General features: G+C 43.5%; 1 protein-coding gene across 1 annotated transcript in view; it reads right to left on the minus strand.

Annotated features, from left to right (window-relative positions):
* Window positions 1-789: 789 nt before the first annotated feature.
* The window catches only part of tmem260 (transmembrane protein 260), a 70686-nt gene continuing 54686 nt past the window's right edge, over window positions 790-16789 (minus strand). Inside the window, exon 19 of the transcript XR_014273290.1 lies at window positions 790-828. The gene's annotated coding sequence lies outside the window, so the exon portion shown is untranslated. The remainder of the gene's footprint in view (window positions 829-16789) is intronic.

Genomic DNA, 16789 nt, shown 5'->3' on the forward strand with positions numbered 1-16789 from the left:
TCAGGAAATACTAATTTTTACTTAGCAATCAGATGTTGGCAGAAGTCTCCAACTGATTTAAAGGCCTGTGTGACCAAAATCTTCTATGCACACTAAGAACTTAATAAACAATTTAAGATAAGATAAGATAAGATAGAACTTTATTAATCCCTCGGGTGGGTTCCTCTGGGAAATTCGATTTCCAAAAAAGCACAGCACCGACAGAAGTTACAGAGTTATACACACACACATATATATAAATACAGAGACAATATAAATAAAATATACGAAGGGGATAAATAGAATAAATAGGAATAAAAATAAAAATACAAGTGAATTGCACATTTCAATTTACATGTATCTATGGTCCAACTTCTACCCAAACTAACATATCAGAAAATCCATGTATTACTCTGTGCATTACAGCAATCAAAAGGCATTATTCAGTTATATTCAAGTCATCATTAGCAGAAATCTACATACACAAATGTTCTCATTAGTTTCTAGCAGTGACTGACAGGTATTACAGATAGAAACTTAGAGAATAAACAGAGTGGCAGAGTTATGAAGAAAAATAAAGCGTAAATATGAGGCGTCTGATACACGAGCGACAGCTGACAGGAAGAGAAAGAGAGGAGGTCCTGAACACGCACAGAAATGATTCAATCAAAGACTAGCTTTATCTAGGTTATTACTACACCGAAGGAGGATGATGAAGAGGAGGTTTGCCTTAATCTTGGCCACAATGGAAGGGAACAAAGGCGTACTTACAAGCACTATCAGCTACAAATATCAAATCAGCTCTAGCTGCACCTAATCCCGCCAGACAGCATTGTTGATTCAGTGAACCTGCGGTCAGAGACATACACAAACAAATGTGTAAAGGAGGCAGATACACACTGTGACACACAAATGTACATGTACAGTGTTCGTATCACTGGAGAAAGTTTATTATATGTTATGTTATAACACTGTATTCTTATTGAAACAACCTTAATCCACAATAGCAAGAAAATTCATATAACTTATCCTTTTTTCATGACCACATTTGAACATGCGTGTTAAAGGTTTTTGAAACTCAGGATTATGATTTTTCTTGATTTAACACTGGGTAACAAATGCAATACCTGCTCAAAACACCACATCCTAATGGAAATTAGGTTGCCACTTCACCACTACACAAAGACAGCCGTAAAGCCTTATGCTACCACTATACACCGTACTATTCCCATACCAGATCATGGTTTGTGACCCCTGAACTTCTCAACAACCTTCCCCTCAGGGCCCTGTCCACAGTAACAGGAGCAGTGGAGCGATTGTCCTTGTACAGGATGTCGCTTGGCAGAGGGAAAAGGACACTGGCAACTTCATTATCCTGCAATAACAGGCTAATTATTGTGTTTGTTAGCAACAAATCAGAGCACAACAGACTGCATGTCCCTGTCCTGTTTTGAGCATCTTAATTACTTACCCCCCCCCCCCTCCATCCGCATCCCTCTCTCTGTTGCCACTGCTGCTGTTGTTATTTTGCATATAAAAGGCACAGCTAATTGTCTGGACTATAAATATTCGGCATGCAATTAGCATCCTGGCCTGCCTCTACGTTGTGTTATCACCTCGCTGTTTGGTACGTAGTGAAGACCGCACACTCAATTCTCCATATCTAATGAGAGTTTGATAGCAGCAAAGAACCTTTGTTTCTAAGAACAAATGATAGAGAGTGCTTCCCTGTTGTCTCAACCCTCCATTTTGCTTTGAGAAAGAACACATCCACAACATCATTTGAGTAAGGGAGCAGCAGAAGGTTAATGCCACTCACAATATACCTGTAAAAGGTGAGTTACCTAGGGTCATGTAAGAAGAGCAATTAAATGAAGTTCCATGAACAACGATTAAAAGATTTTTGACCGTGTTATGAGAAAAATAATGTAAACTTACAAGCAATCTGTCCTTCTGTTCTATAGAAATAGCTCTTATGGTCCACTGAGCAGGTTCGGGTGTTGGTGCCAGTTCTGCCTTGGTGCTTCTTGAGAGCTAACCAGTTGAGGTTTTGCAAATGTGTGTCCACTAATTATGTGACATCAAGTTGATTTCCATGTATAACACTCATAGTGACAACATAAGATCAAGTGAATAAGGCCCCAGTCATACATACCAAGAGACTGATCCATGACCATTTGTCAACTACAGGAAAATCAGAAAAACCACCAGAAAAATCAGTATTCTCTGACCGGCTGGCAAAAATCTCCTTGTAATTGCTTTGGTGGCTAAGATATCGCTGCAGTCCTAGTCTGAACACAAGGGATGGACTTGTCTCCAAAGGCTCTCCAGCTACTTTCTGAGTCGCAGTGAAACTTGGAAAAGTGCAACACAAACAGGAAATCAAGAAGGTTTACATTCAAAGTAAAAGCTGTGCTTCTGCACTGCAGCCAGCAGATTCCAAAAAGGTCTGACTTTTATTTTGAAGGTGAACCTCCTCCATTTCTGGTTTGCTTCACATTTTTCCAAGTTTTACTACCATTGGACTAATAGATAACAAGTATTTGCATATAAACATTAAAAAACAGGCAACAGTGACAATCTGGTAGCAACTAAAAAAAAACAACTTGGTGCAGTGCATAGTTTGCAACTGATTTCAGTCAGAGAAAGCCAGCAACATCCAAGTTGGATGTTGGGAAATAAACAGTTTTCCCTAACAACTCATGGTTGCATCACATCCAATATGGCGGACAACTCTTGCACTCAATGTGCACATAGCCCCATGTAAGAAAGATCAGTACTTTTTTGGGCAAAACAAAATATGTGTAGCTGATTCCAGAATATGCACCATTGAGAAAGAGGTAAAAGTTAGCTTTGCTAGTTTAGCACTGGCCCACTGACTCCAGGAAAAAGGAGCCAAATCATGAGAAAGACATGAGGAGGGGCTGAGGAAAAAGAGGGGTCCAAACACCAGGGTGCTGTGACACTCTTTTCCACCCCACCTAAAATCAAAGAAAGTATGGAAAGGGTAAGGTGCACAAGAGAGACAGCGGGGGAGGGGAGGTAGGAGAGACTTCACGGATGATTGCAGCCCTGTTTGAGCCGCTAAAGTGCAGACGGGAACTTCTTTCATCTCCCTTCAGGGTCACTGTCCATGGAGGGAAGGGGCCTGTCATCCTGCTCTCACTTCCCCATAGCTAGCCTTACATCTTCTCAAGATCCCCACCCAACAGAGCCACAGCACCCTGTGAAAGACCAGCAAATACAGCGGGAGTAACATCAGGCAAAAGCTGGGAGCAGAAGTATGAGAAGCAGAGAATGATAGCATGGCACAGCCTGTGGAAGGCCAGAAAGAGACCACTTTCACTTTTGGATTTGAAAATATAAAACAAGTCTACAAGAGAGCCAAAAGGGTTCACTGATGGAAGAAACATGGAGCAAAAAAAAAAAAAGAAGCTTTCAAAACTAGCAAAAAATAGCCAGTTTGTGTTTTTTTAACTTGTTTTTTGTGAGACATAAAGACATACAAAGAAACTGCAAAATAAAATTTAATATAACATTAAACTAGTTTGGCCCTTCAAAGTGAGATGAAGGGGGAAAATGGGTAAAGAAAGGCAGAAAAGAGCAGGTGGAGATTTTGGGTGAAGTTGGAGGGGGTGTAAGTAGAATGAGCAAGGCTGACCCTAGTCTGTGTGGAAAGGCTGACTGGAGCCTGGAGGCTCGTTAGAGGCAAAATCCTGAGGGCTCCTAATTGGGCCGGCCAGGGCCATGCAGTCTAAGACAGCAGAGTCAGTCTCAAGGTTTGCAGAGGGGGAGGATGAAGGGGTGCAGGAGTTAATGGTGAAACGAGGGGGGAAGGGGGGGCTTTCCAAGTCACATGAAAGTTTGTGGGGATGAATGTACCATAATTAGATTAATAAGTAGCTTAATTTATCGCAGCAGAGGATATCAGCGGCTCCACATTAGAAGCAGGCCAGAAGATTAGCCTCGATCGGCGTTTCCAAAACACGATTAGCCCCCCGGTACAAAGACCAGGCTCTTTCACAGGTTCCTACCACAAGGGCTGGGATTAGAGAAACATGTTGAATAATCAGCAGTGCCCCCGCATGCTCCTCTCAAGTCTGCACCACAGCCAGGGGCGTAGTGCAACCCTTTGCCCCCTCCCTGTCCCACTCACAACACTTATCAATTAGACTATTATAAGGCCAATTAAAGTCAAGAGCAGCCATGTTAAAACAAGGTTTGACCGTACCACCCAGGTTCAGATACACACCTTTTGCATGTCCACTTTATCCACCTGCAGATACATGAGTCATCCTTTTGCAATGTAAAGAAAATCAGTGAGTGGTATTCAACCAGTGGCATTTGCCCATGAAGTCAAGCCCAGGGAATCAGCATCTTAGTGTGAGTACGGCCACTAAGTCATTTGTATATCCCAAGAGACCCAGAGGACTCACAGCAAATTGATTGTCCCTCCAATCTTCCCTAGAATGCCAATAAAGACTTCAGCATATGTTTTCCTCCGTTCCCGACCATCAGACACATGCATCATGAATGCAGTGCTTTTACTAAGCTTTAGATCCCTTGATCCTCTGCATTCTCCACATCCGGCCTCTTGTTTGGGGAGAAAAAAATCTGATGGTCCTTGAGCCAAGATTTTTGCAAAGTATCCCATCAATAGCAGAGAGGTTGCAGCTGTTAGCTATCTTCCGATAGGGTACTCTAGGAATATCTCTTGGATTGGTCACTCAAGTAAAACTCCACTTTGGCTCACAGGATGGTATTTTACATAAAAGGACATTTGGTTGATCTTTGTTTCGTGGCTCAAGAGTTGGGAGCTTGCCTTGTAATCGGAAGGTTGCTGGTTCGAGACCCTGCTTGGACAGTCTCGGTCGTTGTGTCCTTGGGCAAGACACTTCACCCGTTGCCTACTGGTGGTGGTCAGAGGGCCCGGTGGCGCCAGTGTCCAGCCTCGCCTCTGTCAGTGCGCCCCAGGGTGGCTTTGGCTACAATGTAGCTGCCATCACCTGTGTGTGAATGTGTGTGTGAATGGGTGGATGACAGGTTGTGTAAAGCGCTTTGGGGTCCTTAGGGACTAGTAAAAGCGCTATATAAATACAGGCCATTTACCATTTGTTTCTGTTCACAGACTGCAAAACTGCAGAGCTGCAATTAGAATAACACATGAGAGGAAACTCAGGTGAACCTCTGCATGCAACTCCACTGACTTAATACTGAGCTCAGAATACTACTGCGCTCATGTGGGAGAGTTTTAAAAAGCATATTTATAAATCACTCAGCTGTCACCACCTTGTCATGGAGACAAGTTCTATTTACCCTTGAACAACCAGCAACTTTTACATTTTCCACCACTGTGCCACTACTGCATGCCAATTATCCAATGTGACTATGCAGCACCATGCATTGATATTAATGTGCGCAGAAGATGCTTGCTGACAGATGAATCTTGCTGTACTGGCCTGTACGGCTGGTTGGGATGAGGTTTGAAGGGGCTGACTTGTAGGTGACCATGGATGTATTTGTGTGTGTTTTTTGAAGGAAGCGGGTGATACCATGCTTTCTGGATATTTAGTTTACAGATCCTGCAGTGTCAAAATATCTTCAGGCAATATGTATGGTTGCCCTTAGAGGTCAATGCCACAGCAACACAAGAAATCCAGGGGAACTATTACAATTTTAACAATATAGCTGTCTGTACATAGCAAAGCAGCACAACAAAGCACACTCCTGCTAAACCTGCAACCCAATCTAGGTTAATTATGTAAAACTGGCATCTAAGGAAATACCACCTTCTCTAACCAAATAATTCCTAAAGGAAATTAAGTTTTTATTTAAACCAACTTACATAGCACATTTGTGTTTTTTTAATTACATTTTTTATGTAAATAAGAATCTTTGGTTTTAGTCCATTAGCGTGTCAGCGGTTTCTTATCCACCATTCATTACTTAAACCTTTAATGCTCCCAAGCTCTTTATTCTGCTTTTTTATATTAATTAGTACTTAAGGCAGAACGTGAGCTTAGTTTGACTTCTTAAAATAGATCGTTTGACCTTTCAAATCCCTCAGTGGTATCAGATTGTCAAATTTAAAAGGGTTGGCTGGAGTTGAGGAGATGATTTAGAGTTTCACCTGTGAGGAAGAGACAAAAGTGACTGAATGAAAGTTAAAAAGCAGTTTAGATGCTATAGAGAGAAGGCGGAGGTTCAAAGACCTTCAAAAACATTGTCCATAACTTTTAAATCCTACTTTAACTATGACTGAAAAAATCTCTTGGATGAGAATAAAGCACTATCTACAGGTTAGAGGTGATAAGGTACCACAGCCCATGATCCATGATACCATTTATGCACCCAGCCTGTTGCCAGCTTCACCACTGGTTAGCCAGCTCTCTCCAAAACTTCACTCCAACATCACGGACCAGCACTCTCTGCACTCTGCTTGTTAGATAGCAGCTGTTACTCTCTTTCCCGGTGAAGCAATGTCTGTTGTTGGACAAACGAGGGAAAAACAAGCAAACCCTGGGCTTGATCAGGGCCATGTGAAGCATGCGGCGTGTTGTACACCCTGCTCCGCTCCGCTAGCTACCCCATCAGCTAACCTTCGCCATGCACCAAATTAGAAACCCTTGCCATCAGGCAGACAGCTGGCAACCATCCCCCGGGAATGCCAATTAAGTTTGTAAAACATTTAGACAACAAAACTGTACAAGAGAAAAACATCCCACAGAGGCGGCCGTCCCCACAACTCCCAGCAGTCCTCACCATAACCTCCACTGCCCCCTCCCCATCTGCAGCAGCTCCAAGAAGCCTCACCTCACAGCATATACAGGCCCAGGAGAGCAGCAAATATGTTCAGAGAAATACATGAATATCAAATCAAAGCCATTGATTTTGTCATGCTAATGTGTTGTTATAGCAAATTAAGAGATGATGTTTTATTAATAAGTTGGCGCCTACTCAGTTAGATAAAGACTGGCAGCTCAGTCTACTGCTGAACATTCACATACTAATTAGCAGCACTACAACGCTGGATTCCTGATACAATCACCTATCATGACAGTGGAGTCAGAAGACTAGGTTGAATACCTCGAATCTGCCACTGTTGGCTTCTTATGCTCTAACAAACAGCTTCAAACTTTAGCAGTGCATTTGATCAACTGTCCAAAGTGGTAACCTGAGTTGTTGGCCTTGGGGGGAAGAAACTGGGTAGGGATTAGAATAATACCTAAGTAGCTTTCTGAAAATCGAACCCTTGAGTAGGAAAAGAATATGTTGGCCTTAGGCAGAGAGTGTGACCCACGCTCTCTTGCTGAATGCTTGCACTCACATTGCTGTTTGTTCATCCAGACAGCCCACTCCATAGTTGTTTCAGTGTGACACACCAGGATGTGACAGACAGACTGACAGCGTGAGTAACTAATTGCGACAGGATGCAAAAAAAAAAAAAAAAAAAGATCCCCTGAGCTTTAAGTAAATGGAAGTGGGAGAATGCCCTCATCTCCCAGCACTCCCCACCTCTCCACACACACACACAAGCACGCAGAGCACTATCCCAGCTTAGGGCATCTCTATCAGTGTTAATTAGCTGAGCAATGATTAATATAGACGCTAAATGAAGTTATTTCTTGTAATCTGTTTCCTTTGAAACATCATTCATTGTGTCAATAAAACAGTGTTTGAATTCATTTAAGACAACATTGTTACAGCGAGAGGAGAGAGGTGACAGAGCTGAAAGCATGAAAATGAAGAAGAAACGCAGCGAACGTGGTCCACAAATTACAAAGTGTAACACGCGAGCCCAATTTATTAATTCACGACAGAGATTTTCTTTCATCTCGTTTGTTTGAACCAAAATGCCTGTCTTCATTTTCATTACTAACTAATATCGATTCTCACAAGAGAAGTCGATCTTCCACTACATCCACAGGTTTTCCATTTTCTACACTAAGGTTATCCAGAAAAGTCATTGAGGCAAACATTTAAACAAAACAAACAATAACATTTTGAATAATTAAAATAAAAATAAAAAAACTGTAATTGTGTTGTGTAGTCCGTTACAGTAATCGCATCTAATTTAACAAGTCACGGTTATATTCCTGTTGCATATGAACCCACGTGACTCTACAGTCAAACTGCACTCATACCTGCACTACCACACAATCACTGCTTACATAGAAAAATGCTGAACCTTGTCTGGAAATCAGAGCAAGATGGCCTCACTTACGCAACAAGAGATAGTTTGCATCAGACGTTTTTGTGACTGGAAGTACTCTGGTGTAACCCAGGGTACCGACCAGCTACAGCGTGCAGGATGCAGGACACGTGATGACCACTTATTAGCTGTGAGTTCACCTGACTCTTACCTCAGATCATCACATTATAGCATCACGCAAACTTTCTACGAGTGAGCTGGCTGGTTGAAAAACGTTGAATCCGTCTGTATCAGATCACATGCACTGCTATTGGTTAATGTGTTGAAAACAGTGCTTTCTTTTTCTAATCAGGTGAACACGTCTAACAGATATCTTTTGTTTCAGTTTGGGCATCGATAGAATCATGTGTCCCAAAAAATAGGCCACATTAATTGGAAAAAAAAAAACTTAAATAAATACAAAAAGAAACCAAACAGATGCAAAAACGGAAACAGCAGGTCAACTAACAGTTTTAACAAGTATTGCAATAGAAAAATGAAATATTAATATGTAAATTTAATAAGACTTTAAACCAAACGTTTGCTTCAATTTCCACATTTTGCTTGCCATTGTGCATTGTGAGGGATTTGCGAAAGCTGCATTCAAATAAATGACAGTATACAGTGCTGTGAAAAATGTGCTCCCTTTCTGATTTCTTAGATCAATCGATAAAGATTCATTGTCAGTTCCCATATGGAAAAGAAATAGTAAAAACATATATGATTTACTCATGAAAGTGGCCACTTTCTCATTACTTTCATATTTTTTTTTAGTAAGTATACAAAACATACAAGTTTCATTATATAATTTTTCATGGGATCTTATATGTGCTTTCACTCTTGTATGCTTTTCATACAAGTTTCATACAAGACAGATACAAACTTTATAAGATTTATATATATCTTTTCCATATGGGTTAATCTGATGATTGATTGCAGTTCTTGCTACCGAGGGTGGCATGACTAGTTGTTAGGTTTAGGGGGCAATTGCTTTTTTACACAGGGCCAAGTAGGTTTGGATCATTTTTTTCCTTAATAAATATAAATCATAATTTAAAAACTCCATATTGTATTTACTTAAAATTTCAACCTACCTCTCTGCATTAGTAACATCTCGCACATTGTTCCCCACAATCACTCTTTTCTCCTATTCTAATTTGTTGGATGAGAGGAAACCAAATTATAACATTGCAAGAAGATGCAGGGCACTAAAATACTGAGGAACACAGTAGGCTGCTGACAGCTAGTTAACAAACAGTGACTCCATTCATTAAGTTAATTAAAAAAAATATAGCAAAGCTACAACAATATGTATCAAACAGCTCAGAGGAACCTTATATACTTGCCATGGTGTGATGGCCCAGGAGAATGGGTCTTAGGTTTGTCTGCTTCAGTGCTATTAAAGAAAATGCGTAATGGGTGAAGCAAAACTTTGGCCACTGGAGGCAGCGTGGCACAAAGACTCTTAATCAAACTTCCCAAGGTTTCAGCTTTCTTTTAAATCAAGAGCAGCAATCAGTAGATTAAACTGTAGCCACTGTTAGACTCTCTGTGCCTGATTTTCTCCTCCTCTGTCTCTCATCATTACCGCTATCTGATGACCTCTCTTCTATGGATGGCACAAGAGCAGGCACTGACAGCTTCATAATTCTCCTGACAAACAGCTCAGTAAATGATCACTTTGCCACTACGATAAGTGCCAGAGTGGATGTAAAGCGCACAGCCCCAGGAATGAAGCCAGAATTTAATTTCTGGCAGCTGTGTGCCCATCGAGATATACTCTTATTAAGAAAAGAAAGCTGGTAATTTTAGATACAAGCGGAGTAAATGCACAGACAACTAATGGAGGCCTATTTCGCCCCTCTTTTTGGGCTAGCAGAATCTAATCTCAGCCTATTGTCAAGATGGACAGAGAGTCTAATCACTCTTAACCTTGTATCAGTGCCATAACCCCTTCTTTTTCTTTGCCCCCCAACAATTTTAAAATGATCTTAACATAATAACGGGACTTTTTTGCATCCCAGTGACTGCACCTTCTTCCAGAATCACCACGGCTAATGGGATCTAATCTATACAATAAGGGACATTAATATATATGCAAATCAGATGCAGCTACATCTCTCGCAGAGGAGACGGAGCCAGTTGGCACACACTTGTATCATTTCTGTCACATGTGTCACTTAGTTGTTAATTACTGTTAACATTCCTAAAATGCAAATATGCAGTTCTGCAAATACCGCAGCACATGTATCCTTAAGTAATAATGCTCTGAGAAGAAAAAGACCCCTTCCCCCCTTGAAGGTCCAGCAGTGTGGGGGGAATTTGAAGCGTTGGGGGGTTGAGGCTGCAGGTCGGCTGTTCAAAGCCACTCCGTGCATTGTTGGGCAGTAGGGGATTAGGTCTCTCCAGGCTGCAGAATTTGCTTTCTAATTAAAAGGGATAAGATGTAGAAAAATAGTGAGAGGCATTACTACTGTAGAAAAGAAAAGGGGTGGAAAGAGCAATGGTGAAAAGGAGGAATAGAAGTTTGTAGTGTAACCACTGGTGCTTGATCACAAGACTGGGCAAGAGTTACCAACCTCTTGTAGCTCTGGCCTCCATCTCATCAACTTGCACACTTTAACCTCGAAACTAAATATTTGTGTTATTGTTTTCCTTTTCCAACACGGAGAAAGCAACTTGTCACATTCACACACCAGCTTTTCTATGATTTAAGCAAATAATATAGTGTATAATGTGCTGTGGTTCCCCTCTGTTTCCAGTTCCAAATCTTTAATACTTTACTCCTTTTCTGAGGGAAGTATTACAATTTTTAAAACACTACTCGTTCATCTTAAGACAAAGTATGTAACCTTTATAAATACTGTGTATGAACCAATCAAAATTAAAACCACGTTGAAGTACAGCATTTAAAGTTCAGACTTTCTGAAGGAGTACTTTTTAAAGTAGATTTTGCTGATAATACGTCTGCAGTTTTAAATCTTAAATCAGACATGATCAGTGATGAGTTGGGTCAAAAAATAAATACATAACTAAAAGCTTTTTCAGACTACTGAAACACTTCATTTGAGCAACTTAACTGTTTATTGCTGAACCCAGGGGGGCTGCTCTATGACCCAGCATGTGGTTTTATTTAACCCTTTACTCCACCCCTTTTGTCAGCATGCTGCTGTTTTGGTACCCTGTCCTCCAGCAGGGGTGCAGTGCTCCCCGGGCACCTTACAAACGAACCCTGAGTTTAAAGCATACAGAGGACTGATTCCCTTTCCCCCCCAATCCCCAGGAGGTTAACGACATGCCAACGACAAGCCAGTGGAGAGTGTGGTCTCCACCTCGCTCTCCTCCCCTCTTGGCCAACGCATGCACTGGAGTTTTGTGGTCGTTCTGCACCAGCACCAAAACCCCTCTGAAATCTCCAAGAACTAGAAAGTCCATCTCAAACTGAGCTCATTTCCTGGTAGTGTCTGGTTGCTGAAGCATCTCCACACCACCTCCTCCTCTATTTTAACCAAGCTCCATGTAGCTCTCACCTTTTGCTCCCAGGCAATCTGATCCTATTTGGAGTGTGTGACGAGGGCTATTCTCCATCACCTCACTGATCAAGAGCTCCCCCTGTAAAGCGGGCCCAGGGATGAGCAGGTACAGATTTGGGGAGATGAGGGAGAGGGGCATGTAGTGAAAGAATCTGCAGTGAGCCAAGGAGAAGATTAAACGGCAGCTAACCATCAGCACCCCACTCTTCTCCCCCCGCTTGCTTCTCCTCTCTACCTCACTGGTGTCCTGCGGGGAGACGGGGGGGCTTCCAGGGGGGAGGGAGGCGAGCATGAAAGCAGGGGGGAGGCCAGTGGCACAGTGGTAGCTGAGCCATCTTGTCATCATAGCAGGACAAGCATATTCAACCATGTCCTCTGTCCCCTCCCATCTTATTTCAGACACTCTGTTGACCTCCACTGAAATCCATCAAAACCTCTCTCTCGGCCCCTGCCCACCCCCTTGTTGGAAGAGTGCTCTCCGCTGGTGCCTTTTCTTTTTTAAAGGGCAGAGATGAGTCCCAGGCTCTGCAGTCTTTCCAGGCGTCCAAATTAATTTGCGTCTGGGCAGCAACATAAGCAGCACGGGGCTATTTGATGAGAGTGTAGGGCAATGACATGCACTGGCAGTCATGCCTTGATCTCTTGCTTTCTTTCCTTGTCACTTTCCACCTAACCTTAATGCCAGATTCATGCCAGTCTAATCCACATGGGTGGCACACAAACCAAACCTTGTGTGTCTTAGTGGAGTAAAATCCAGTGCAGCTGAAAAGACACTTTCAAATTTCCGCTTTTGTGCACGTATCAAATATCTTTCTTGATCAAAGCGTAAATGACCGATCTACTAAGACTACCATTAAAAGTGCACCAATCATAAAGTGCATTGTCCTCACGGCAAATAAAATGAGCCATTTCTTAAAAATCCCTCTGCTAATTTCCTGATCAGTACCTCAAGAACAGATCCGTTTCACAACAATAAACACACTAAGGACATCTACAAAACAGCATTCCTTTAGTTTGATAAATGGATGTCAAAGTGAACTTAATGCAATTTGACATGCATTTGAAGTTGTGATCCAAAAAGGGGACCACAGCTAATGCCTAATTAGCATCATTAAATAATAAAGCAACTTAGACTAATAATTATTGCATGTACCCATTCTACCACTTGCACTGACAATTAACCTTTCTCAACTGGTGATTCGCAATTTGAGTAAATCCTGTTATCAGCAAATATAACACATGGCACGCACACACAAATGTGTTTCAAACACCACTCAAGGAAATCTATGCAGTGTTTACGGTCGGGAAGCAGAACAACAAAACAAACAGCAGATATCCACTTTCAGTAAACACCACCCAACCACTTAGTATCTTCCCAGTGGCTGGAGGGGGTGGGGAATCAACTTTAGGTGGCTGCTGCGAATGTCATTGAACTACTTGTGTTTACGCAGGCTTAATATTGCCTTGACAAGGTCTCTTTAAACACACAAGGAACGCTTCGGAATATATCAGCCCACCCGAGGGTTTAATTTTATAAATGCCTGCTGCTGCTGTTAGCAATATTTGACAAGTAATGTTTTCCAGCCTGAAGAGAAGTAGTTGAATTTAAGAAACACGGGAGGCGGGGAACCTCGCAAAAGTGCACTCGTCTCTGGTGCCGCTGACCACAATTCTGGCCAAATCTCTGATATTAGCTCACTGAAGCCAAAAACACGATTACCCAGAGACAACATAAAGGTGAAAAGATTCAGGATTGAGCACTCTCCCAAAATGTCTCTCCCTCATCCCAATTTGGCAGCACTTGGCTTGTTGCCCACTCACATTGTGTGGACGGCCCTGCCACTGTTGCCATGGGGATGTGTGGACCTGCACAGGGCCCTGAAGGCAGAACGGCCTGGTGGTGAGGTGGGGGTTATCATCAGCAGCAGACTACACTGGGCCCCCATCCAGAGGCCTGGGTGCAGGAGAAGCTGCGAGGCAGTGGAGGCACCTCCTAAGCTCCGCAGGGCCTCTCTTCCTGGGGGATTCTGCTGTTTCAAACCCAGCAGAGGATCTGAGATGCTACTCAGTAGCGCAGGGCTCCGGCCTGTCCACTGGGGGTCTGCTGCCTGACTCCCGTAAGCCTGGTCCAGACGGGGTGGGCTACAGTGGGAAGGGGCCAGGCCAGGCGAGCTGGACTGCGGCCCAGTGCGGTGACTGCCTGTCTGCCCAGGCGCTGGGCCACGCTGCCACTCCTCCCTGGGCTCGTGCCCCTGCACTTGGATTTCAAAGGGATGTGACAGGGGGGATTGGCTTTCCCTCTCCATTGCAGGATCTCTGCCCCACCAACAGCTTCTCCGGTGCCCCCCCCCCCTCTAAAAAAAAAAAACAGCTTTCAGTCCTCAATTTCTCCCAGCCCCCAAATGCCCCTCCAACAGCTTTTCTGTTTCAGCCCTGAACTTAGACTCCCTCTCACACTGTGCCATTCCCACCACTGCTGCCTCACATTTGGGAGGAGAAGGGGGAGGTTGAGTTGCTACACTGCACCCATCTGCCCCATGTCTTTCCATGCTGTGGACCATGATGCTGCAGCATGGCTCTCTGGGCGCCGTAAAGACTTTGGCAAGTACACTGGGCCTTCAAGCGCCCCTCCTCCTTTGTACTCCATCTCCGCCACATGTACACACTGGTGCACACCATCTGATTTCAAATTTACTTACGCAAAAACACGAATACATCCAATCACGTTCAAGTGATGAATGTCCACTAAGACAGATGGATGATTTGCATGGTAAATAATGGGAAACATCTCTAAATGTGCTGATTATAAACTGTTGAAGCTACTTTGGTTATGCCCGCTGAACCTGAAAAGATCGAAGTCAGATGCGGTGCCACAGTGTCTGTGTGGCAACCAGCTCATTCAGTAACTGGCCCATCATCAGTAATCATCCTACGAAACCAAAATGACACTGACAGGCTGCGTTTCAATTGGCTGAGATATGCTTTTCTGTCTCTCGCTCTCATTTTAGGTTTCTCTCTTCATTGCTCTCTGCATGGCATTTCTCTGGCAGGTCAACCAGTGAAATTCCTCCCCTCTTGGTCTCAGCATTCCCGCAGCCCACCTCCCTAACTGGGCAGTGTGGAGTGGCTGGTTTAGGGTAGCATGGCAGTTCCCCAAAGCTGGTCTCGAGCTACAGCTACAACTCCAGCCCACAACACATTCCTCCAGCAGCTGACCAGTCCCCCCAGCAACCAGGAGTGAGGTGAAGAGAGGAGATGAGGCTTTGTAGTGGTGCTATGTTATTGCCTAGAGATCTAAATGAGTATTATGCTGTTAAAGAAATACAAGGAACACCTTTTTGTGCACAGCTTACCCTCATCAACATTCTCATCACTTTTTTGAACAGCTCTCAGATCATCTTAAATGATCTGTTTCTTTCTACTTCTAAACAAAAGGTTCAGCTTAGTGAAAAGCCTCCTCACTGGTTCACTGATGCTCAACAAGGTACTAATGTTTCTCAGCACGTTAACAGGCTGCACTCTCCTCCACATCTCCATCCTTTGCGAGGATGTGAAGGGGCTGCACATCACAGGCTATCTATCCAAAGCTACTCCTGGACAGCTCAAGCAGCAGTAGGACGGGAGCCGGACGGTCCCCTCCTCCGCTCCCTCCTACTTCTCCCCCAAGCCGAGCCAGACGCTGTGTTTACTCTCCTAATTACAGGGGAGGGGCCGGCTGACAGGCGAGCCATCACAGATTCCCCACAGGCCCAGGGCTGGGAACGCTACAGACACCCGCCGCTGTCTCCCAAATGTGAAGGCAATGTCCAACTGTCACTGGGGAGCCTTCACTGGCAAAACCCAAGAGCCCAAAGAGAGATATTAAAGACATGAGAGGAATTGGCAGAGTTGGCACTGACAGGGGGTACGCTTGAGAAGTCGAAGTGGGGGACTGGGGGCATCGCCAAAGTGTCATTCAAAACAAAGTGGGGTTTGGACAGGGCACAAATACTCATTTACTTACACACACTCACAAACACACACACACAGCTCTCGCTCTTATCAATCCAAGGCGGGAGAGTTACACACACCAGACACAAAATTCAAGTAGTAGAGCCCCCAAAATATATGTTCACACAGAAGTTCACTCCCTTTGGGCTCCTTCTGGAGCATCTGGCCAACAGCTATCGATTCTGCAAGTACACATCGCTCATTTTGGATGGTGAAGGATGATAAGCATCCACCTCGGCTCCTGCTTTGCTCCGCTTATTGTTTCTCTTCCTTTATCTGTTTGATCGTGACTTTCCAGATTAATCTCCTGAAAGGGGGGAAAGGTTCTCTATCGACATTTTATACGAGAGGGCAAAAGCAGTGAGAAAGAGCTAAATTTGGAGGCATCAGAAGTAGCCTGGAGCTGATACGTAACTTACAATTCCAAAGATGTTCTTTAGTAGGAGACCTGTCAGTATTTGACTTATCATTAAGGACCTTTATAGAATTTAAAAAGGAATATTTTTCTATGTCATAAAACATGCTTGGAGAGATTTCTGCATATTACACAACTGGCTTGCTACAAATATAAAATGCTGTAGTTGCACAGTTTTCTACTCAACTGCAATAAAATGTGCAGCCCAGTGTGCTAATGTATGACTGCGGCTTCTATAAAATATACAGCAAGTTTAATAAACTGTACCTACAGTGTGTGTGTGTGTGTGTGTGTGTGTGTGTGTGTGTGTGTGTGTGTGTGTGTGTGTGTGTGTGTGTGTACACTAACCCTCCTCCCAGGGAGGTATAATCCACTAGAGGTTGAAATGCTCCAGTGCTGTTGGGGGTCTGAGAGAATCGCTCTGGAAGCATGGTGCCTCACCCTATCACATATTCAGGTCAAATAAACAAACAAAAAAAATTGTTAAGAGAAAGGTTAAAACTGAAGAATTGTCTCTTCGCCGGCTCTGAGATCGCCTCCCCCATTCCCCGTGGGCAACACACACACCTCACCCCCAAGAGGCAAGACAAGAAAACCATTTGATAAATCATGAATAGTCACAGTTGTGCAAGTGCTGTGACCATTTCTAAAATTTATTATGGGGATTACACACAAAATCAC

Source organism: Aulonocara stuartgranti, assembly GCF_965226115.1.
Source record: "Aulonocara stuartgranti genome assembly, chromosome: 19".
Classification (NCBI taxonomy): Eukaryota; Metazoa; Chordata; class Actinopteri; order Cichliformes; family Cichlidae; genus Aulonocara; species Aulonocara stuartgranti.